General features: G+C 42.9%; 1 protein-coding gene across 4 annotated transcripts in view; it reads right to left on the reverse strand.

The window, feature by feature from the left end:
* The window catches only part of RAB11FIP4 (RAB11 family interacting protein 4), a 199,452-nt gene that overhangs the window by 22,700 nt on the left and 152,690 nt on the right, over window positions 1-24,062 (reverse strand). Inside the window, exon 1 of one of the 4 annotated variants that reach the window (XM_037914099.2) lies at window positions 14,728-14,966. The exons of 2 other annotated variants lie outside the window; for them this stretch is intronic. The gene's annotated coding sequence lies outside the window, so the exon portion shown is untranslated. Of the gene's footprint in view, window positions 1-14,524; window positions 14,671-14,727; window positions 14,967-24,062 lie in introns of those variants that run through there. One more of the 4 variants, XM_043527660.1, reaches the window with a different exon arrangement.

Raw genomic sequence — 24,062 nt, forward strand, 5'->3', positions numbered from 1 at the left:
ATCTCCACTTCTAACTCCTTCTAGGTACCATCACCTTCAGTCAGAGCTTAAATTCTCAGCATTTTCCAGAGCTCTGGGGCTTTAGCCCTGTGGGACATGCCAGGGCTTGGGGCTTCTGCCCTGCAGGTTTGAAAATATTTACTGGAACTCTGCTCCGGGCAGCTCCGACTGAATTTAAGCCCTGCCCCCGGTAGCCAGTTTACTGCAAAAGTGCCCACAACGCCTCAGAAACTTGCTTTATACCCAGAGGAAGCTAATCGTTATAAAACCACACATAACAGCCACTTCCAGAAAAGTTTCAGAGTAGCAGCCGTGTTAGTCTGTATTCGCAAAAAGATCAGGAGTACTTGTGGTACCTTAGAGACTAACCAATTTATTTGAGCATAAGCTTTCGTGAACTACAGCTCACTTCATCGGATGCATAATTAAAGTGGAAAATGCAGTGATGATGTTTTTATACACACAGACCATGTAATCTCTGGTCACGGGATTACAGACATGAGAGTTGCGATATTACAACAGAAAAACTTCAAATCCAGAGTCCAGAGAGAGACTGTATACAATTTGCAAATGAATTCCAATTCAGCAATTAACTTAGGCTTGAATAGAGACTGGGAGTAGCTAAGTCATTATGCAAGGTAACCTATTTCCCCTTGTTTTTTCCTACCCTCTTCCCCCCTCCCTTCCTCAGACGTTTTTGTTAAACCCTGGATTTGTGCTGGAAATGGCCCACCTTGATCATCATACACATTGTAAGGAGAGTGATCACTTTAGATAAGCTATTACCAGCAGGAGAGTGGGGTGGGGGGAGAAAACCTTTAGAAGTGATAAACACCCATTTTTTCATGGTCTGTGTGTATAAAAACATCCTCACTGCATTTTCCACTTTAATTATGCATCCGATCAAGTGAGCTGTAGCTCACAAAAGCTTATGCTCAAATAAATTGGTTCGTCTCTAAGGTGCCACAAGTACTCCTTTTCTTCTTCCAGAAAAGGAGTCTATTGGCTCATCTGACAAAAGTTGCTGCCCATGAACTAGGAGAGTGGTTCTCAAACTTTTGTACTGGTGATCCCTTTCACATAGCAAGCCTCCGAGTGCGACCCCCCTTATAAATTAAAAACTTTTTTATATATTTATCATTATAAATGCTGGATGCAAAGCGGGGCTTGGGGTGGAGGTTGACAGCTTGTGACCCCCTGCGTAATAACCTTGTGACCCCCTGAGGGGTCCCAACCCCCAATTTAAGAACCCCTGAACTATGAGGAACTCCCCGTTAAGAGACTTGACTTTAGCACAGTACAGGCCATACGTGCAGCCAGCCTATCAAGTGGATAGGGTAAACTGATGGCTTGTTGCACTCTAGATCTTTGCCACCAGATGGAAGACAATCTAGCCTTTGTATTAGACAACTTCTCTCCCTCCATGGTGCACTATAAAAGTTCTCAGCACAAGCTGAATAGTGCGCCTGTCATCGTTATAATAGAAACACTACCTTCTTAAACAATACAGGGGGTTGAGGGCAGCTGTGTGAAACTGCTTGGGGTTTTGGAAATGTCAGGAATGCCAGAGGGCAGCCAAAGGTGCATGGTAAAATGAGTTAATCACATCTACATATATGGGGTGCACGTACGTATACACACCCACACTTTAGAAGACTTTTCTAGGAATTATATAACTTTTTTAAAGGCCAATCTTTGTTACAAATCCAAGTCTCCTGATAGGTTGTTTCTAGCACATTTAGTCTTGCTTTGTTGATGGGCTTTTGGTGTTTTAACCACATCTCCAAACTGCAGTAAGGCAAGGTTGTGGGAGTCAAGGTTCAAAAATGTTAAAGCCATCTGCATTGCTGAAGGCCATACAAGTTGTGTTAGTCAATGGCAAACACGTGAAACAACGACCCTTCCTAGAGCGTTGAAGCAAACCTGTGCAATTGTGCGGATGCTCCAAACTCAGAGTGGCTTCTTATGATCTTTCAGTGGTCAAGTTCTGAGATCTGTTAGCTGAAGAGTCATTGCTAGAGAAAAGACTTTTCTCTCTGTACCTACCAAAGACTTATCTTTATAAGTGGAAAGAGTATATCTAAATGATGCTTAAGGCACATGAGGTTACAAACTTCCAGGGAATAGTCACAGAATTCAATTTTTTTATATATAATTTGTAATTGACAGATAATATCAATGTTTATTTTAAGCATTTTTCTATTTTTGTCTATTTAAATTTTCACAATTGCACAAAATTATGGGGAGAGGGGTCAACATTACATGTGAAAATATACAAAGTAAATATCCTTAAATCAATCTCTAATACATTTTCAAGCAGCCTTACTTTGCCTATCTGTAAATTTCAATCATTGATGGAAATATTTTAATCAGTTTGCTCCTGTACAGAGTGAAACTGATCTTTACAGATAATCATAGAATCCTTCCAAGCCTAAATATTCACAAATGGAGCAGCAATAGGTCACAGGAAATGACAATGAAAATACCCATGACATGTAAAGGGGGGGTGGGGGTGGGGAGGAAGAAACTGCCACAAGAACCACCACTAGAGATTAAAGCTGGAGTTAGTGAATACCATTACTAAGCAACATGCTTGCAAGTGTACATTACTAGCTAAAGCTATCAAAATATTTAAATCGTTCAGCATGAATATCAGTAATCTCCGCTTCATACAATACTGTCAGTGCTGAAAGTACACTTAGCACAAGAAGCTTATATACCCACTTCTACAAAATGGCACAAACTTTTTTTTAAAAATGAGCATAAATTCAAAATTAAATCTCAAGTTTTTCCTACAGTGCCTAGAAAGAAAGCACTCCTGTACAAAATAAGACTGATTGGAACACACACTATTCAGCTTTTCTTTACCCCCCCCCCCCCCAATATTTAGGTAGGGTTTAAGATGCATAGAACATTGCAACCCCAAGTCATTCATTGTTTCAAAAATCCACACACAAACCTACCGAGGGAATAGAAAGGCAAATGATGCAATTGGAAAATGAATTATATACCTGGATTTTTTACTATCGTCTGCTCCCTATTTTGCTTGGTATAGTCAAGACAACAAAATTGTGACTAATGGTTTTGGAAGGTTCCTGTACAGCAGACCGTACAGCATGTCAAACAATACAACAGCTTGGGATTAAGTGACAACGCTGGTATTATTGTCTAATCAAGTACAGTACTCAAGGTATCCCAAAGTGCCTTACATGCCATTGAGAGATGCTGCAGAATTTGCTCTGCAGTAAGTGCTTAGTTGAACACCTGCTGTCCATGGATCTCAGAACACTTAGCAAAAATTAATGAATTCCCTCTCTCAAGGGGCAATTGTGAGGCTTAAGTCTTATCCACATTTAACACAGATGAATAAACTGGGGCAGAGTGGTTAGTGACTTTTAGATGGTAAGCAAATTCGAAGGAGAGCCAAGAACAGAACCCAGATTTCTGTGCTCTATTAGAGCCAGCTGTCTTCCTTTGAGCCCCATGTAGGCAATCACAGCAGCCATTTTGGAGCTCAATGACTAGATGGTTCGAGGGAACGCAACTTGAGGGGTCTGACCCTGAAGGTTAGTAGGCTGAACTGTCCCCAGGTTGGAAGTGACAGACAGTTATTAAAATGCTTCAATACTTCTAACTTTGCTAGACACTAAAAAAAAATCATGGACTGAATAGAGACACTGGATTTATGGCTCATTACAAAAAATATATATAACCCATTAACAACCCACCCAGCTGCTTCCCACTTTCCCAGGTGTCAATGGACCACTTCACCTTGAATGGTCTCTTGAAATATGCATTAACTGCTTATGTGAAACAATCTGCCCTATCTTGTATTTAGCTGTGACACTGAGTAAGACTATGGGCTTGTCTACACTACACAGCTTTTAGCGACAAACACAGCCTTGTCGCTAAAAGTCAACGTGTGTAAGCGCTCTTTTTTGGTACTTTGTCGGCACTTTTGCTGACAAAATACCTTCAGCCCCACGAGCAGCGAGCGTTAGCTTTGTTGGCAGGAGAGCACTTTGACAACTTTGCAGTGTAAACAATCCCTATGTCTACAATAGCACTTCTGTTTATGTTGGTCAGGGGTGTGAAAAAAACACCTGACCCCTCTGAGTGATGTAAGTTACACCGATAGAAGCGCCGATGCAGACAACACTGTCAGCAGGAGAGCGTCTCTGCTCGTTTAATTATGTCGATGGGGGAAGCTCTCTCCTATCAGCATAGAGCGGATACCCATGTGATCTTACGGGCTGCATCGGTTCAGCTGTGCCACAGTAAGCTTGCTAGTGTAGACATGGCCGAAGTTTCCCAGACCTGAAGAAGAGCTCCGTGTAAACTCGAACGCTCGTCTCTCTCACCAACAGAAGTTGGTCCAATAGAAGATATTACCTCACCCACCTTGCGTCTCTAATATCCTGGGACCGACATGGCTGCAACAACACTGCCTAAATTCAAATACTGACATTTATCATCATTTGAAAATGAGCAGTCTGGAACCAAGGGACACACGCCCACATGAATCCTTTCAGATCTAAAAGGAGGTACAAACAGTTGCTTGCAAGTACTATCCAGCTATCTGGCCTCTATAACCATAGCATCTGATCACCTCACAAGCATTGAAGTTTATCCTCACAACACCCTAGAGGATGTAGGGAAGTACAAAAACGGAAGCAGATTTCACCCTGAATTACAACAGTTTAGCTGTCTAGTTAGTTAAAACTAGGATTTCCGAGCATATAATTGGCAACAGGAGTCTTGACCAAGTGACCACAGCCAGGATGCTGGCACTCAGTTTCAACCAGAGTGGTCTTCCTGCTTTAATATTGATTTTGCCAGTTTGATCCTAATTAGTAACAGTATGTCAGAGCTGTCCTTCCTTCCCAGTCTGAACACCAGAAAAGTCACCATTGTACAATGGGAGGGGAACAGGTGCCATGGAGAGATACGCCAGGTTTGGCAGCCTCCCATCTAAATACTATTTAGCATCACAAACCTACTAGAAAAATAGGCTCTTGTCCCAGCTGAAAAAAGCCTATTGAATTTGAAAGCCAACATCTCTGACTATTTAGTATGGGGGATGGTTCTACTAGAAAACTTCCAGCCACCCCGTGCATTCTCCACTTTAAGTGCATTTAAACCAACGGTCACATATTTATTTTAAATGTGGATGTAATTTCTCCTTCAGTTCTCAGAAGGATGTAAGGAGCTGGTGATTTACTCACCAGTTGTTTGAATGAAAGCGGCCAAAGTCCTGCATCTGGTGAGACAAGCACAGAATGAAGTGCTCCGCTGAGCAGTTAATAAATCGTGCTTTTACATTTTAGTTCACTGGGAAGTTTTAGAACTTCCTGTCATCAGGCAACCCTCACCCACCCAGCTGTGGCCGGTGGGCAACCATACGAATGAGTGCCTTCAATTAAACCTTCAGAAACAGGTAGAGGGGAACAGAAGCCTTGCCTTGGCCTCTGGTCTAGCAAGAAGGGATGACAGATGATGGCAGGAATTCCAAAGCAGCTGGTGCTTAAAATGAATCTTTGAAAGTCAGAGATCAATATGTAGAGAATTACTATTCTATTGAGCTATACAAAATGAGACGCTATTTTAAGGCTACAAATTACAGTTTGTTCAGTGCAGTCGCTCTGTGTGACTGTTTAGTTACTTGGGTCTAACATTTAAAGTTCAATTTTAGAGTTAACCTGACACAAAGCTGGAGTGTGCTGAGAAGGGTTTCTAGGAGAGGGAATTCTTTAGACTCAGTCTATCACTGAATGCTGGACAGCACCCCATAAAGCTGGTAAGAATCGAGGTACAGTGCAAGAGCATGAATATACTCTAGTGTGCTGTCAGTCATCTGCATGTATAAGGTAACATCAGTGGCTCAGACAGTAGTGCAATTCAGGGCCAATGTGTTGACTGCAAAACAAACTTCTACTTCTGTGCCCTTCACACTTAACTATGTGAGCGCTAGGCAAAGCCAGGGCTTTTCAACAGTTGCTTTGTGCTCTTTTTTAAGTAAGTGTAAACTGACCCTCATTTTCCAGTGCTAATGAAAATAATTAAGCAATCAGTTTGCAAACATCTAGAAGACAATAATGTGATAAGTAACAGTCAGCATGGATTTGTCAAAAACAAATTGTGTTAAACCAATCTGAGAGCTTTCTTTGACAGGGTAACAAGCCTTGTGGATTGGGGAAGGGCGGGGGGGAGAAAGCAGTAGACGTGGTATATTTTGACTTTAGAAAAGCTCTTGATAAGGTCTTGCATGATCTTCTCATAAACAAACTAGATGGAACTACTATAAGGTGGGTGGAAAACTGGCTGGAAAACAATTTCCAGAGAGTAGTTAACAGTGGCTCAGAGTCATGCTGAAAAGGCATAACAAGTGGGGTCCCACAGGGATCGGTTCTGGTTCTGTTCAATATCTTCATCTGTGATTTAGATAATGGCATAGAGAGTACACTTATCAAGTTTGCGGACGATACCAAGCTGGGAGGGGTTGCAAGTGCTTTGGAGGATAGGATTAAAATTCAGAATGACTGGACAAACGGTCTGAAGTAAATAGGATGAAATTCAATAAGGACAAATGCAAAGTACTCCACTTAGGAAGGAACAATAAGTTGCACACATACAAAACGGGAAATGACTGCCTAGGAAGGAGTACAGTGGAAAGGGATCTGGGGCTCATAGTGGTCCACAAGCTAAATATGAGTCAACAATGTAACGCTGTTGCAAAAAAAAAAAAAAAAGATCATTCTGGGATGTATCAGCAGGAGTGTTGTAAGCAAGACACGAGAAGTAATTCTTCCGCTCTACTCCTCTCTGATTAGACCTCAACTGGAGTATTGCATCCAGTTCTAGGTGCCATATTTCAGGAAAGATGTGGACAAATTGGAGAAAGTCCAGAGAAGAGCAACAGAAACGATTTGAGGTCTAGAAAACATCACCTATGAGGGAAGATTGAAAAAACTGGGGTTGTTTAGTCTGGAGAAGAGAAGACAGATGGGATAACAGTTTTCAATTATGTAAAAGGTTAGGTGGAGGAGGGAGAAAAATGGTTCTTCTTAACCTCTGAGGATAGGACAAAAAGCAATGGGCTTAAATTGCAGCAAGGGAGGTTTAAGTTGGACATTAGGAAAAACTTCCAAACTGTCAGGGTGCTTAAGCACTGGAATAAATTGCCTAGGGAGGTGGTGGAATCTCCATCATTGGAGACTTTTAAGAGCAGGTTAAACAAACACCTGTCAGGAATGTTTCTACATAGTTAACCCTGCCATGAGTGCAGGGGACTGGACTATATGACCTCTGGAGGTCCCATCCAGTCCTACGATTACTATGCCTGAAAATGGTTTGCAGACTGAAGCCAGCCCAGGGACTGCAGGAGTCAGAAGTGTTTGCACTACACCACCTGTCACTGTAACCGGTGGTAACAGAAGTGCCAGACCTCTTAATATCAGGGTCCAGTTTGAAGCACTCCTTTTCAACGTGCATTGTTTTTCTGGGAAGTTCTGGACATTAGCAGGGACTGACATTTAGTGATTTTAGCAGGGAACTAATTGGAGCAGCTAAGAAAGTTGCCTTCCCTGTAGAGATTAAAAGATAGCATTGATTGCCAGGCTCACTGAGTTGCCTCTATCGTTTGAATGCAACACGAGCATTAATGCTCTAAGATGTAGATAGGGTGTCTCTCTAGGGTGGGAGAACAGGCTGGGTTTGTGAAGGTCAGCACCCCGGCATTAACAACTGTGGAATATTTTCCCCCCGTTTCCACAGTGCAGATAGGTTTTCTGCCACTGGTTCTAAGTGGCAGACTCATTCTCCTTCTCTTTCCAGCACTGCACAGCAAATCCTTCCTTCTGAAATGCAAGACATTTTCCATCCTGACTTATAGAGGTTTTTTTTTTTTTTTTTAAATAAGCCTATACTGTGTTTGTCACAAATGTCACTTTAAGACCAAGGTGACCACTGCTAGCAGGAGATGGAAGAGCCAATTAATATTGACATTTTAGATAACAGTTCACAGTGTTTACACAATGACAGGTTTCAGAGTAACAGCCGTGTTACTCTGTATGCTCAAATAAATTGGTTAGTCTCTAAGGTGCCACAAGTACTCCTTTTCTTTTTGTTTACACAATGTGAAACTCTTATCATGCAAGCTTCTAGATTGCTGACCAGAGCAAAACGGAGTCACAGCTCTCTTTCAGCATTACACGTTTATGGCTGATAACCCTCTTTGTTGGCTTATCTTGGAGACAGGAGGGGGAGGGCACTCCAGCCTGCCTCCACATTCATCTGCACAGGGAATAGCAATCCAGATGCCTCTTTCCTGAAGGTCTCGCCCTCATGATAGAATTGTTAAGCACGTGCTAAAAAGCAAGTTAAGGTGAGCTGTGTCCCAGCTGCAGGGTACATGCTAAGAGAGTGTCTGTTTTATAAAGCCTGGGTAACACTAAAATATAGTCAGTGTACACATGGCACTTGCCAAAAATAAGTTCTTAGCACCACAGCATAAACTTGGCATAATTAACACTCATGAGAAATCTTTGCTTTAAGTCACAGCAATCTCTTTCCTTTGTACAGCCCAAGAACAGCTTGAGGGTGGGGGAGTGGGAGAGAGGCATGGTTGTCAAACTCTCATTAGGTACCCCTTCCTAGGACTCTTCTCTCTCAGAGCCTTGCCTAAACAAACACTTGTACCCTTTCCTAGCAATGGTGCACGAGCATTTAACACCATTGTACCATAAGCAATTTCACCACAGTGTTATCTTGGTGAGGTGATTGCAAACACCGCTGTGCCGGGGTGCTCCATCTGGCTCATTCTGGCCAGCTGTCATATTAGCCACGACAATCCTGATGCACACCGAAGCTAAGTCATGATTCATTTTGTGCTAGTTAACACGTGGTCATTCCACAACATAGACAAACCCTAAGATACTGTTCAGCTAAAAATCACAGCTGTTCTGAAATGATATTACTACTTCCTGAGTGCAATGTTACACCATGCAATGAAGCAGACAGGTGTGTTGGAGAGAAGCACTTACTTTATCTCTTTATTCACATGAGCTCAAGCCCCTGAAGAAATGGCTTCTCAGCCCAATTCTGCAACTAACACTAGTGTATAAAATACAAGATGTTCATTCTAACTAGCATGTTCTGCTTAGAAGATCGCGGAGCTCAGGCACACAAGAACTGTAGCACTTCTTTTCCTTGAGAAGCCTCAAGGGCAAAGGATTGGATACACAGTAATTTAGAGAGAAGTCGTGCCAGGGGGTGCACTAGGCATATGGATAAAGAGCTCCCCTAGCAGCCTTATCGCAGATCTGGGCAGCTTGGGGGAGGGGGGAGAGAGGAAATCTGGGTGCAAAAAGCAGCCAAACATTCCCTAGAATGAAGGAAAGCAGTTAGATTGCATCAGTGATGTGCTTTGTCCGGCAGGAGGGAAAGGTGTTCATTGGCATAGTGTTGGGAAAGGGGATGGATGGACATGGAACAGGGTATACAGAAATCAAAAGCTGTGTACTGTGAAATAAGGGATTGCACAAGAATTGTGGGGAAATCATATTTAAGTAGGAAATAACTTGTTCCTTGCCTTTGAAAGTGAATTCAGAAGGAAAAGGTACTGTTGGAGCTGAACAAAGGGCAAAAAGGATCAATTTTAAAATACCATCTTCTATCACTATCTAGTGCCTGGGCAACAGAGAATGGGAAGTTCTTCCAAACCCATGTGCCACAAAGGGCAGGATCATTTTTGTTAGGTTCTGCAAAATTTAGGTCCAGGAGTGATTTTTCCATTTATTGTACCCAAAAAGATTTTTATTTTTTGATCTGGAAGACAAAAAAAACAAACAAAAAAACCCAACCCTTTCCTCTCTCTGGTAAATCCAGAGCAGATTAAGTCAAATTTCCTGAAAACTGCAAAATAAAATAAACCTCTGGGCTAAGCCCAAGCTGGGAAGTTCCAGCACTGATTAGAAATCTCTCATTCCAATGCTCATTTATAGCTCTTCTCATCAAGAAGTCTCAATACGCTTTAGAAAGGGGGATAAGGATACTTTACCCTCCTTTCACAGAAGAGAAAACAGAAGCACAGAAAGGTTAAGGGTTACATTTTCAAGCACCCGAGTTCCATTTTCAAAAGTGACTTGGGCTATGGAAGTTGAGCACGTAAGTCTCATAGGCACTTCTAAGTGCCCAAGTCACTTCTGAAAATTCTTACCCTGAGTCCCATTTTCAAAAGTGCTTCAGTGATTTAGGTCTGGTCTACATGTAAGACATCAGCATAGCTAGCGCTGTGAAAAAACTACACCCCTCGTGACACAGCTATGGTGACAAAAAACCCATATAGATGCAACTTTGTTGACAAAAGTGGCCTTCTGTCAGCTGAACTAATGTTCAGGGAGGTGGTGTTCCTACATTGGCAAAAAAAAACCTCCAAACCTTCTGTTGGCTATGCTGTGCCTACACCAGGGGGCTATGCCAACACAGGCTTAAAGTCACACAGCAAGTAAGAGTCAAAGAGATCTAGAACTCCACTTGTTACAATGCTGTGAAAAGACGGGATTCATTTTTAATAGAAGCCTGAACATAGCCTTAACTAGAACTTTCATTCACAACAAAGCCTGTAACATATACCCCCAAGAAGAAAGATACACTAAAGGGGATCAACTCGTATGTTACCTGTTTAGGTTTCAGTTTAATCATGTTAAGACACTAAAGCTTTTTTTTTTCCCCCTTTTTCTTAAGTTGCCAACATAGAAAGCAGTGTAAGATGCAATTACAATATGGAATTTGAGCCAGCAAGACCAGTTCAGCTAGTCACGTGCCTGAAAATACCAGGTGGTATTTCTCCCAATCTGCTCCAATGGGTCAATAGTCTGTATGCAGAGGGCAATACACGCAAGGGCTGCATAGAATTCACTGTACACATGTGTTTTCTGCAAACAAATACTGGCTTGGTCAGAGAGCAACTACAATGAACTTGTGCCCTTGGGAAAACCATCTCTCAAAGGGAGCGGATAGCCCAAACAGTGTGGAGAAGAGGAGGGTGAGCGTCTGTGTGGGAAGTGGTTATTCTTTTCTGATCTGTGATCTCCACTTCTTTAGTAGGGTGTTAAACATGCCTTTGTTGGGGTATTTTGTTGCTGTTGTGGGGTTGTTGGGTTTTTTTTTTTTTTTTGCACACAAAGGAACACAACTACAGCAGAATTCTAAAGTAGCATTCAATAGAAGACAGTTATGCAAGTAATAAGCCCTCGTAGGCATAGTCTATCACAGAATACAGTTAATTTAGCCTCTTACAGGCAGAAACTTCACCTTTCTTGTTACACCACAGTTTGTGTGAACAGCTGCCTTTTGACAGAGTAATGCAGGGAAAGGGGGAGCTTTACTTTTTAAAGTTATGATTACTGTTGATTTTATCACAAAATCATACAATACAAAACAAGTCACCACTTCTGTACCGCATGGCTGAGAACATGGGAGAGAGAATTTTAAAAAACCACCAACATTCTGTTAATATTGCAAAAGACCAGAATGCATCCTAACACAACAAAACACTGCTGTCAGAATGCTGTTCTTCCCCGTTTTCTTCTTTTGTTTGTTACACTTGCTTATTTTAAGCTAGGTCCCAAACCTGCAAGCTGTTCCAGCTGGGTGGACCATTATACCCGAGCCTAGGTCATAGGAACGATCATGGAGGAGCGGTCTATGTGGCCCAGCATGTAGAATTGGGGACACAGATTACGGGGCTCCTTTATGTTAGAGGTTTAACCACCAGAGTTACTACAACAACCTAGCTGCCCTACTGTAAACCCTATTGTAGACACTGCTCCAGTATAAGCCACAGTTTGCAGGAGGTTAAACTGTGCCAATTAGGGTGACCAGATGTCCGGATTTTAGAGGGACAGTCCTGGTTTTGGGGTCTTTTTCTTATATAGGCTCCTAATACCTCTCACCCCCGTCCTGATTTTTCACACTTGCTGTCTGGTCACTCTAGTGCCAATGCAGCACATCGACACCGGAATTTTGCAATAGTGCACCAGCTAAAGTTTAACTGTTAAGTTTCACACACGTATTAAGAGTAGTTACACTACCCTGCTCTGTGCAAACATTGTTTAACTGGAGCTTTACCACCATTCAAAGCCTGCCCTATTGCAGCCTTCACTTTATTTATTATTGACGGTAGTGACTAGAGGCTCTGATAAGGTCCCCATAATTAGAAGATAGTCCCTGCCCTTAAGACCTTGCACTCTAGAATAGTTGCCTATTCTTGTCTACACCATTGCTATTCAGGTCATATAGCGAGTCTGCCAAGGACTCCAGCAAAGAGAAGGAAACTGAAGCTGTCTACTCCTGAGATGCTGTATACTCCTGGATGGATTATGTGACACTGCACTCACTAGAGAGGAAGGGAACCTGGGGAAGATGAACAGTTTCAAACCCAAAGCGTTTGAAGAGAGAACACCCCACAATTTCCATAGCACAAGGAGAAAATCTTGCCTTGGGAAACAAATTGGGGAGCAGCCTGTGTTGGTGAGGGCATGGCAAATATGATTAAAGATGCATTTTTGGTGGGACTATAGCTAGGGCTTATCTACACATGGACCCGCAAGAAAGTTAATCTGAATGACCTGTTCAAGTGGATTAGTTAAACTACATTAGAATACCGCATCCATACAGGGAGTTAATCTGGACTAACTAAACCAGTTTAAATGCACCCCTTTAGTTAATTTGGATTAATTTTCCCTAGGTGTCCCATGTAGACAAACCCTAGTTTCCCTCACATTCGAGATCAAAGAGTCCCGCCTAAACTCCGATACCTCTTAGGAGGGAGTAAGCTCTCAGTCCTTGCAGCTGTTTAAGATGGTGTTATTTGCTACAAGGCTGGGCTAACACGAAGTTACTGGCTAAGCGGTACAGAACTCTCTGCCACAGGCATAACTGGGAGTGTAACCTTTAAAATGAAAGTAGAAGCTAAGGTTTGTAAAAATTATGCCCTAATATCCTCCCTAACTCCCAATTCACCATCTGCAGTGCCTGTTTGTTTTTTAAATGCCTCCTCACTTACTCTTTAAGATTATTTACTTAATGTTGAATGGCTAATTAGACTAGTTTAAGAAATATTAATGCTGGGCCTGCATATAAACCACATTGTAAGGCCCCACCTGCGAGAAACACAAATGCTAAGATCAGGGCTATCACAAATTCTAGTTCCATCAACATAGGGTATGCCTCTACCCTTCAATTTTTAGTTGTTTTATCATATTAACACACACAGCTGTAAGCGTAGTGTAGACATCTCTGTAAGTGTAATTACAAATACTTCTTTCAGAAGCTATTCAGAGAAGACAGTCTACTCCACCAGCCTGCTTATTGAAGGCAGATACAATCACAACCATGATTGTGCTATTGAAAAAGGTTTTAAAAAGAAGTTATGGAAATCCCATCGGTTTGCTAATATAACAGGAGATGCCTATGATACGGCCCTGAGATTCAGGCTACAATTCTGATACGTCTGTGGCCTTGATTCTAAACATAAACAGTAACTTTTTTAGCTTTAAACCTCAGACTCAGCAGCCCACAGTTACTTAAAATACCCCAAAATGACAGAGATTAAAATGTTTTGGGGCACAGTGCGTTACTGAGATTGACTCTCTCGCAATGAGAAACCCAGGCACATGCCTTCACTGAAGCCCCCAGGTTATCATGTTTGAATGCTGACAGAATCCCCTACCGCTTTATGATTTTCCCATTTTAAAGTATTCTTGGAACGCAACAGTAGTAGCCTACTGACACATTTATATTAGCTAAGATCACCTGCTATTACTGGGGTGGGTTGTATGGGTGTGATTATTATTACACATTCCAATTTCATGTATTTAAAGCGGTGGGGGGGGAGGGGGGAGAAGAAATGTATGTATCAACGCAGGCTAACAGCTTAGATATTTAAGTTTTATTGCCTGGATTTCTACCACTTCAAAAGACACGATACAAGCAAAAAAACCAAAACCACAAGCAATCTGAAAAGTCATGGAACAGAGAGAAGCTTTCCCTTGCCCACTGCAAAAATAGCAAGCGTAAGTGACCCTGTGTAGACCAAAAATAAAGATCTGTAGAAATTACATAATCTGCTTCCAGGCTGCAACGTGGTCATTGGAGTATTTATCACTAGACACACAGCAGCAAACTGACCAGTCCTGACAGAGCTCAAGCCCCTCTCGAATTCCGCTTGCAAGCCCCCGACGCCTGACACTGGGGGCTCGGAAGAACAGGTAAGCGCCCTCCCCTCGGCCCCCACTCCCAGAATCGCGGAAGAAATGGAGCAAGCTCCTCTCCAACCCCTCGGGGGAAGGGCTGCCAGCCTGGCAAGCAGCGAAGGGAACGGAGGGAAACAAGAGGAGGCAGGTGAATGAAAGCCCAGCTCCTGCTCTCTCAGGGCCGTGGGGAACCAGCCCAAGCCTTTCCCTTCTCTCTGATCAACTGGGGGAAGTTGCGGAACAGCGAAGCTCGGCTTAGGCAGCCTTACCCAGGAGCAGATACCCCCGACTCCAGGCCCAGGGAGAGACACGACCCTCGGCTTGTTACTCTCCAAACTTCCGCCTTGGGGTCACTCCGGAGGGAGGTGGCTGCAACAACCTTCCCTCTCTCGGGTCCCTTTCTTCTTTTCCACCCTGTCGCTCTCTCTGCCTTTCCCTGAGCCTCTGTCTTGCCTCTCTCCCCCTGGCTTACCTGGCGGAAAGGAGGGATTCTCACCCCACTTCCAGCCCGGCGGAAGGGGGCAGGGAGAAGCAGCCGGCGCCCTGAAAGCCCCAGCGAGCTGGGAACACCCTCTCCGCGGCGGCACTCGCGCGTCTCCCCTCTCCCCACCTTAGGCAACAGTGAGTAGCGCGAAAGCCACGCCCCCGCTGGCGGTTGCTAGGAGAGCCGGGGTTTCATTGTATCCGCTCGGTATCAGTGCCGTGACATCACAATGCCGGGCGTATGAAGATTCCAAAGAGGAGGGGCTGGGGAGGTCATTCCCGGCTCAGACTCAAGGCGACAGTTCGGAGGCCGGGGGCTGCTCCCAGGCTGGGCAGGGCGAGGCCGGGGGGCGTTTTCAATCCAGCATCAAGGGAGATTTGAAACACTCAGCAAAAACCCCCTTTCTGGAACCACAGTAAATTAATCCCAGATGGGGCATCTCGCACAGTGTGAGTTAGCCTGAGAACAGGTCTGTGTGTGGGCGTCTCCCACCCGGTTAGTGAGATACCAAACAGGCTTTTGTGGTAGGGTGACCAGATGTCCCGCTTTTTGGGTCTTTTTCTTATATAGGCTATTACCACCCCCCCCACACACCCCTGTCCCGATTTTTCACAGTTGCTGTCTGGTCACCCTATTTTGTGGGGAGTGTTTGCGTCAGCCTTGCAAAGCCGGCAGGACAAGTTACCAAACCAGGTGCCAAATTCATTCAGCCTCCCTGACTTTGGTGAACGGATTCATTTGTTAATGGGCCATCATCATTCAGGTTCGGAGTGCAGGGACCAAACAAACCAACCTTACCCCACACACTTTCATGGTCTATGTTCCTAAATCTCACAAGTTGGGAGGGAAATGCTTTCCTATCGAGACTACATTGTAGACAGTTTTTGCAGTCTACCACTCTTATGAAAGGACAACGAGGAGTCCAGTGGCACCTTAAAGACTAACAGATTTATTTGGGCATAAGCTTTTGTGGGTAAAACCGCCCACTTCTTCAGGTGCACCTTATGGAACTTTTTATGCACCTTATGCACTTTTTACAATTTGTTTCGATGAAACTTTCAAAAACTCCCTTGTAATTTCTATTTGTAAATCTCCATTGGTGCCTCTCACTTGATCCGAAAATATTTTAAATACAAATGTTAAAACGTTGAGCTGCTTTGGCTTCCTGAGAATCTAAGTTTCGCTTTAAAAATAAAATTAAAAAGCCTGGATCTCACATGCATTAGTGTGGACAGTGGCAAGCACTGGGACTTCCTTTGCTCTGAGGCACAGGTGAAAGATCTTAGACCCCAGTGCAATGGAGCAAGTGCTGGATGGCTACTGACACCCCACAGCATGGTACAGTGGCTTAGCCAGCCAAATCAGGCTACAGGCCACACTGTAATTGCCAAAGACAGTGATACCTGCTTCCTTCTTTTAGTAGAAGCAATTGCCTTTTCAGAAATCTCTTTTCCATTTTTTTACCCTGGTTCCTGATTGTATTCATTTACTTATGCTCCCAAACAAATCACAGAACACCATTGTATTCAGAAGCAGCCCATGACTGTGGAGTATGTCCACACTCCAAAGACTAGGGAAAATGAAGATCATCTGGTAAACAGAATGGTGGCAGGTAAGAAGGGACAAGTCAAGGAACAACTCTCCTAGATTGGAGTAGGAGGCTAGGTGGAAAGATATCAATTTACCCTGCTTGTCTCATGTCATGGCATATCTCTTAATGGTACAAGAGGATCATCAGTCACTCATCTGAAAACTATTACATTCTTAAAGAGAAAGATTTGAAACAGGGAAGGACAAAGGAATGTTTATAGGTGAGTTTCAGGAGGAATACTTGTTAAAGTTAATTGGCTACTATGGCCCTAGTCTTACAAAAACATACATGCATGCTTAACTTTCATGTGAATAGTCCCATTGAAGTCAAGTGCATGTTTGAAGGATGAGGGCCAGGGGTAGCATTAGTAGCTCCACTGAAGTCAATTGGACTCTTTGGGTGAGCAAGGCTTTGCAGGATCAAGCCCCGAATGAGAACCTCAAGTGGTATATTATACATTCGTTTTTATATTTATTTGAGAATAAGATGAAACAAAAACATTACGTTGTGAATGTGATGCAACACTATTTTGTATCATTTTAAAAATTGTCAGTATGATATAAAGGGAAAGATTTATGGATGTATGGCTTATTACAATACTCTGTAACCCACTAGCCCCCTCTTTTTGTCCTATGGCTGCCAAGGTGTTAATGGGCCACTCTGCCTTGAATGGTCCCTTACAATATGTGCTAACTACTTATGCTAAACAATCTGTTCCATCTTGCATTTTGCTGTGACCTGGGAGTTCCAGATCTGAAGAAGAGCTCTGTGTGGCTCAAAAGCTTGTCTACCTCACCAGCAGAAGTTGGTCCAATAAAAGATATTAACTCACCCATCTTGTCTCACAAATCAAAAGAAATATGCTTAGGACACTTAGCGTATTGTGTTTTTCCATTTGTTAGTCTCTAAGGTGCCACAAGTACTCCCTTTCTTTTTGCGAATACAGACTAACACAGCTGCTACTCTGCAACCTTCCATTTCATTGTAAGTAATGTGAGCAGCAGGAGAAAAGCAAAAAATACAAAAAGGGATCAAAACATTACAGAAGTTTCAGAGTAGCAGCCGTGTTAGTCTGTATTCGCAAAAAGAAAAGGAGTACTTGTGGCACCTTAGAGACTAACCAATTTATCTGAGTGAGTGAGCTGTAGCTCACGAAAGCTCATGCTCAGATAAATTGGTTAGTCTCTAAGGTGCCACAAGCACTCCTTTTCTTATTACAGAAGTTGTTACCTTGAATTCACTTTAGTTTTCTGAAGTTGTGCAACTTCCTTTTTCACAATGTCTCACCATAGTTGCATGCTAGCAAATTATGGGCCAAAATCAAGAAAAGAAAACAAAACATTAAAAAAAATCTGTTTCTGTGAGTTTGCCCTGGATGACTCAAGCTCAGACAACAGTAGCAACCGATCACCCTCTATAAAATTCCAGTCATCAGACCAAATTCTGTCCTTAGACACATACCACACTGAAGTGTATCATATGGCAGAATGTGGCCCAAAGGAAGTTGAAAACAGCAATAACAATTAAGAAAAGGAGTACTGGTGGCACCTTAGAGACTAACCAATTTAATCTAAGGTGCCACTTGTACTCCTTTTCTTTTTTGCAAATACTCTGAATACGGCTGCTACTCTGAAACCAATAATAATTAAGGAGTTGAACAAGAAAAGACTGATCCAGTACACAATTATTTCCCCTGTAAGCTGCCACATTCTGAAACCTGCTGTCAGCCCCCACCCCACCTGCCCCCCAGTTAACTGAGGCTATTTTAAAACAATTGTGAAGTCTTGCTGATATTACCACTGAAAGAGCCACTACTGAATTTTTAACTCTAGTTCTTAGCTATAGACCCCAATTAAGCAAAACATTAAATGCTTTAGATTTACATGCTAAAGTCCCTATAGTAACACCTAGAAGCCCAACCAAGATCTGGACTCCATTGTGCTAGTCACTGGACCCACATTATAAGAGGCTGTAAACTCTTTGGGGCCCAGACAGTCTATGCAGACGAGACAGAAAAAGGGTGGGAGTGAAACAGAAGTACAGAAAAGGGAACTGACTTGCCCGAGGTCACACAGCAGATTCATGCTAGCGGCAGGAATACAACCCACGTCTACAGAGTCCAGCCCAGTGCCCAGTTCACTAGATGTATTGAATCAAGGCCACAGGGAATTCTGAAAGATTTCAAGGATTCACATAGTGGAGGGTTCTGGTTCAGGGAATCATGCAGGGAATTCCGGTTATTCAGAAATTTCTCTCTTTCTTCTCATACTTCACCATCTTTTCCAGTTTTTTGTTGTTGTTTATTTCTAAATCCATATATGTTTTACTCAACCCATGACATCCTTTCTATTGGCTTTTTTTCCCCTCAGTCCATCAAAGCTTTCTAAGCCTCATTGAGGGAAAAGAATGAATGGAAACCCAAAACTTCTGAGAGCTCTTAACACACTACAACTGGAGTTTAGAATGGAGTATATCACTGAAGCTGGACTATACTGATGTCTGTTTGCCATGCAAATCCATTCACTGTCTTAAAGTTGCATGCTACAGATGCTGCCTGAATCTGTTCTCGTTTTCATAATAGAGGATGACTGTTATAAATTAAAAATTATTCTAATTCAAAAGAAAGAAAGAAAATTAAGAAATTAATTAGCCTCAACCCTTTTGTGCAAAGCCTAAAGCAATTAACAGAACTAGCTTCTTCTGAAACTGTTTAATCGGTTTAACAAAAGACTGAAAATACTTCCTTTTCTGATGAGGGATGGGAGACATTGCTTCAGATCTAATCTGAGGTTTAATTTAATGAAGGGATATTGCAAGAAAGAAACATGCACATCAAGCCAATATACACTATTGTTCACATACATACAACTAAGCTGCCTATTAGGCCCCACTCCTGCACTAAGAACTCCATGCTCAGATCCTTGCGTTCACAGTGAGCCCTCCAGGGTACGTCTAACACTGCAGCTGGGAGCAAGTCTCCCAGCACAGATTAACAGACTCAAAATAGCAATGTGTGGCCGGTGCTCAGGCTCTCAAGACCACCTGAACCCCTACGCTTGAGAGCCCAAGCTCCAGAGCCGGAACATCCACAGTGCAGATCTGCAGAACATAGCCGTTTTCCTTAGAGTGGCATTTCAACACACATGGGCCTTATTCTGATCTCACACTGGTGCAACTCAATTGGCTTTGAGTAATGAAGTTACTCAGTTTTTAAGGTCAGGCTTGACAAAGCCCTGGCTGGGATGATTTAGTTGGTGTTGGTCCTGCTTTGAGCAGGGGGTTGGACTAGATGACCTCCTGAGGTCTCTTCCAACCCTAATCTTCTATGATTCTACGCTCAATGAACAATGACAGGTTTCAGAGTAACAGCCGTGTTAGTCTGTATTTGCAAAAAGAAAAGGAGGACTTGTGGCACCTTCGAGACTAACCAATTTATTTGAGCATAAGCTTTCGTGAGCTCCAGTGAAGTGAAGTGAGCTGTAGCTCACGAAAGCTTATGCTCAAATAAATTGGTTAGTCTCTAAGGTGCCACAAGTACTCCTTTTCTTTCAATGAACAATGGTGTAACTAAGAGCAGAAATTTGCCCACATATCTTTTTCCATTTGCTGATCTAAAATAATGGTGGAGCACTTTTTATGAAAGGTCTGGAAGGAGTTGACACTTTCATTCCTTATTAAACAGAAAACTTCTCGAACCTCTTTGCCTTACAGGGCTCAGTTTGAAAGAGATGATTGTATGTCATAGTCATTCCAGAATAAATAACAGTCATAAATAAAACAACTACCTGCATAGTACATTTTTCATAGCTACCCCACAGATACAAGTAGGAAATGTCTTTGTTGTTATTATTGATTATATCCAGTATTACTTTAAGGTACACAGTGCAATGCATTTGTATATATTTGTAAAATGATTACTAGATGCAGATATATTCTTTAATAACTTGTGTTGACTGATGTGTACAAGTAATAAATGTTTAACAGATGATAAGATAAAGCCAATTGAAAAGGATATTATTTTAAGATATGAAAGTTAAGACAATGTATACTAATGTTTAATATATGAATTCAATTTATTATGAAGTACGCTACCCAGGGCTGTGTAATGTATTACATAGCAATAATTAAGAATTTATAAATGTCTTGTTGATATAAAGTGTTACTGAACAAAATTCCTATAAAATATATGACTCTTAACCATTCACTGCGTGCTAAGGCACGGCTGTATGAAAACATTATTAAGCAATAAATATAACCACCAGATAGGCCCATCTCTCTCTCTTATTAAAGTTAATTCTGATTAAGCGTTGGTTGTTATGCTCTGTCTTTCCTCTCCACTGATATGAAAGTTCAGTTCCTGCATATTTCACAATTACATAAATATGTGTTGTTAATATTTTTTTGGTTTGTGTTTTTTGTCCCTTATGCAGAGGAATGCAGCACAAACTGTACTGGATGAGCACTGCTGTCTTCTCCTGGAAGGAAGCAGAACTCCACAAGTGTGTGTTGTAGACACTTTATTGCTAACATCGAATAGCAAGATGGCAGCCATGCACCTGGGAGGGAAGGGGTAAGGAGCACCCACTTGCATGGCCTGTGCAAAGCTGCCCAGAATAGCAACACCTGCACTTGGAGAATGCAGGGGCTGCTACCAAATTGTTCTCTGCCTCTACTGGACAGGGAGTATCAGACCATGGCTCCAGCCCAGTTCCCTAATGTGTTGCTCCCCTAGAAAGAGGTTTCACAACTTACTCTCCCATTGATGCAACAGGGGAGGTCCAGGAGAATGCCTCCCAGTGCCCCTCCCTCCCCCCGCCCCTATGGGTGTTGTGTCTCCCTCAGTGCTGCCCCTTACAATGGTCTTACAGGCACAATGGACCTCTATCAGACTTTCTCCTTTAGCCCAAGAACTAGGGGGTCTGTGTTTCTGGAAGATCTGACTTCTGTCCCTTGTCACTGTGAAGTTCCAAGTGGCCATTGTATTTGTGCAGCTTATTGATGACCATGGGGTCTCAGATAGGCGCAGATTTGCAGCAATACATTGCAAGCTGCATGGTACCAGAATAGCTGGCTCATAGGTCCTTACGTTTACTTATATTGACAAGTGATTGAATAGTTCCCAGGAGTGAAATCCCATGCATGAAAATGGGCAGTTACCAACTCTTTGGCACTCAGGTAACATCCTGACAAAGTGGCACAGTTAAAAGCTCCTGAATCAAAATAGCATTGATGCTCAAAAGTACAGTGCTATTTTATTCTTATCTAGTTACCGACATGGTCCTCACCCCCCTAATATCTGAGTGTCGGGGGCAGTCTACTCTTCTGCAGAGGGTTGGTATGTCATAAGCCAAGCAGGATGTCCAGATTAGTACACTATTGACTTATCTTATAGCACACGAGGAGGTTGTGTGTGCGCACGCACATGCATGTGCATACAGACTTTTAGCATCAAGTGCTTTGTAGTGTCATAAATTGAATCACCTCATTTCTGTTTTTTCAAAAAGCTGTACAATGACAAAGAATGCCTGTGCTGTGCCCAGCTGTAAGGCACCCTCCTCTCTAAAAACACTGCCAACAGCAATAGGTCAGCCTCCCTCTTCGCTCTGTTTGGGTCCTTTTCTAAATTCAGCCCACCAAATGTGCTGCATTCAAAGTGCTGTGTACTTTGAATCCTGTCCAGTACCTATTGTTAGTTGAGCAGAGGAGCCAAGGTTAATTTATGATGATGCCATTTGTCTTGCTGTTCATACACACTGGTCTCTTGGAGCGGCCTGCAGTGGTTTGCGTTACTCAGCACTTCATAAACCCTGGTGCAGACATTGTGCTAGAGTCTCACCCTACCCTGGATGGGGGTCATGATCCTGGGGGTATTCCTGCAACGGCAGGATTTTAGCACTGTTTGGGTGGGCTACGTCACACCATGCCTAGGAGGCGGGAAAATATCATTATCCTTACACTACAGAAAAGAAAACTGAAGCACATCCTGGGAGGTTTTCAGCGCCCTCACTCCTGTTGACTTTGATAGGAGTGGAAAGCCCCCAGTACCTCATAGGACGTGCTCAGCAGAGTCCTGAGAAATTAAAGGGCAAAACTTTCAAATTTGGGTGCTTAGAATGATGCAGCTAAATCTAAACATAGGGGCCTAAATTACACCTGGCTTCACTTTTGGAGGCGTTGACCAATTTCATCTCCCATTGACTTCCAAATCTCTTGCCTGGTAAATATTTCACAGAATAAGGCTGTTGAAAGGTTCACTGTATGATGCCTTGCAGATCTCATACAAAGCCCTGCAACTGCTTTGCTAACCTCTTGAGTTAAGGCTGGCGCCTCCTTCTCTATCACCCCCTGAACAGAGCCCTATCCTGGAGTCAGAAGGAGAATTGTTTCTCTCAAGTCCACCAGCCTTTCACTTGCAGGCTAGTCATGATAATGACAAGAAACTGGAGCTGAAACACGAGAAGCAGAACCTAATTAATAATGAAGATAATGAGATCATCAGATTGTATAGGCCAAACACATAGCTTAATTATCTCCTGAAAACTGGCAACTCCATTCATGCTTCAAGTGCCTTTAATCAATCTCTCTCTGCCTGAATATGTGTGATTACTTAGCACATATACTTATGTAACAATATCTTTTTGTTTTTAATTTCTCTAACTTCTCTTCAAATCACTAATGTAGGTAACTGCCCTGCTTAAAAGAGCATGTAATATTCCAGACCACTAGTTACAGCTGCCCTGAATTCTGATCTCATTTCCACCCATGTAAATCAGGAGCTACTCCTCTGAAGCAAATGGAACTTGATGGGTGTAAATTATTATTGTTATTAAAGTTCTGTATGGTTGTGCCTAAGAACCAGTCGAGAGTGGGGCTCCATTGCGCTAGGCATTGTGCACACACAGAGTAATTGGTGGTCCCTGCCCCAAAGAGCTTACAATCTAAATAGACAAGACAGACTCAGGGTGAAGGAAAGGGATGTAACGCAAGCAGAGTGAACAAGGGGATGGCAGTAAACACCATATTAGTTCCAAAAAATTTTGGGGTGGGGAGGTCAGTTAGGAAGGGACAAGCTAAATAGAAAGAAAAATGAAGGGCAAGAGGACGTTGAAGGGGACAGGGCAGGAGAGAAGAGGGTAAGTGGGTTAGGTGAGGATTGAAGAGACTCTGAGGAAGGGCTTTCTAAGGACCAGCATGGTCACTGGCACAGGCTTTGCTGATGGGTGGGGGGGGGCGGTTATGTTTGTGGTCTCTCACCTCTTGTGACAGTGAGTTCCATAGCCTCTCATTTCTTTCATGAGCCTCCTCCAATTTCATTGCTCTGATGAAACACAGATGTTAGGTCATGGTCAAAAAGGAAGAGTGGGTCTCTATGGCCTAGATCTTCACAAGTATCTAGGTGCCTAACTCCCATTGATTTCTTTGGGAGTTAGGTGCCTAAATACCTTTGAAGATCTGGGCCTAAGGATCTGATCCAGTGTGTAGTGCAGACAATGGAAAGTCTCCTATTGATTTCAACAGGCTTGGGCTCACATGCTAGGACAGCTAGGGCCATTCCCCTGGAAGGCTTTGAATATGGAGGACAGGGATCTGGAAGTGGACTTTGTATTCCTTGGTGAGTCAATGTGTAGGTGGGAGCACTGGTGTAGTGGCTAAGCAGACATGCTGCAGCATTTTGTACCAGATGGAGCTTTTTCAGACATTTCTGCAGTTCTCTCCCCTCCCCTCCACCTCT

The sequence above is a fragment of the Chelonia mydas genome, chromosome 14 (assembly GCF_015237465.2).
Source record: "Chelonia mydas isolate rCheMyd1 chromosome 14, rCheMyd1.pri.v2, whole genome shotgun sequence".
Classification (NCBI taxonomy): domain Eukaryota; kingdom Metazoa; phylum Chordata; order Testudines; family Cheloniidae; genus Chelonia; species Chelonia mydas.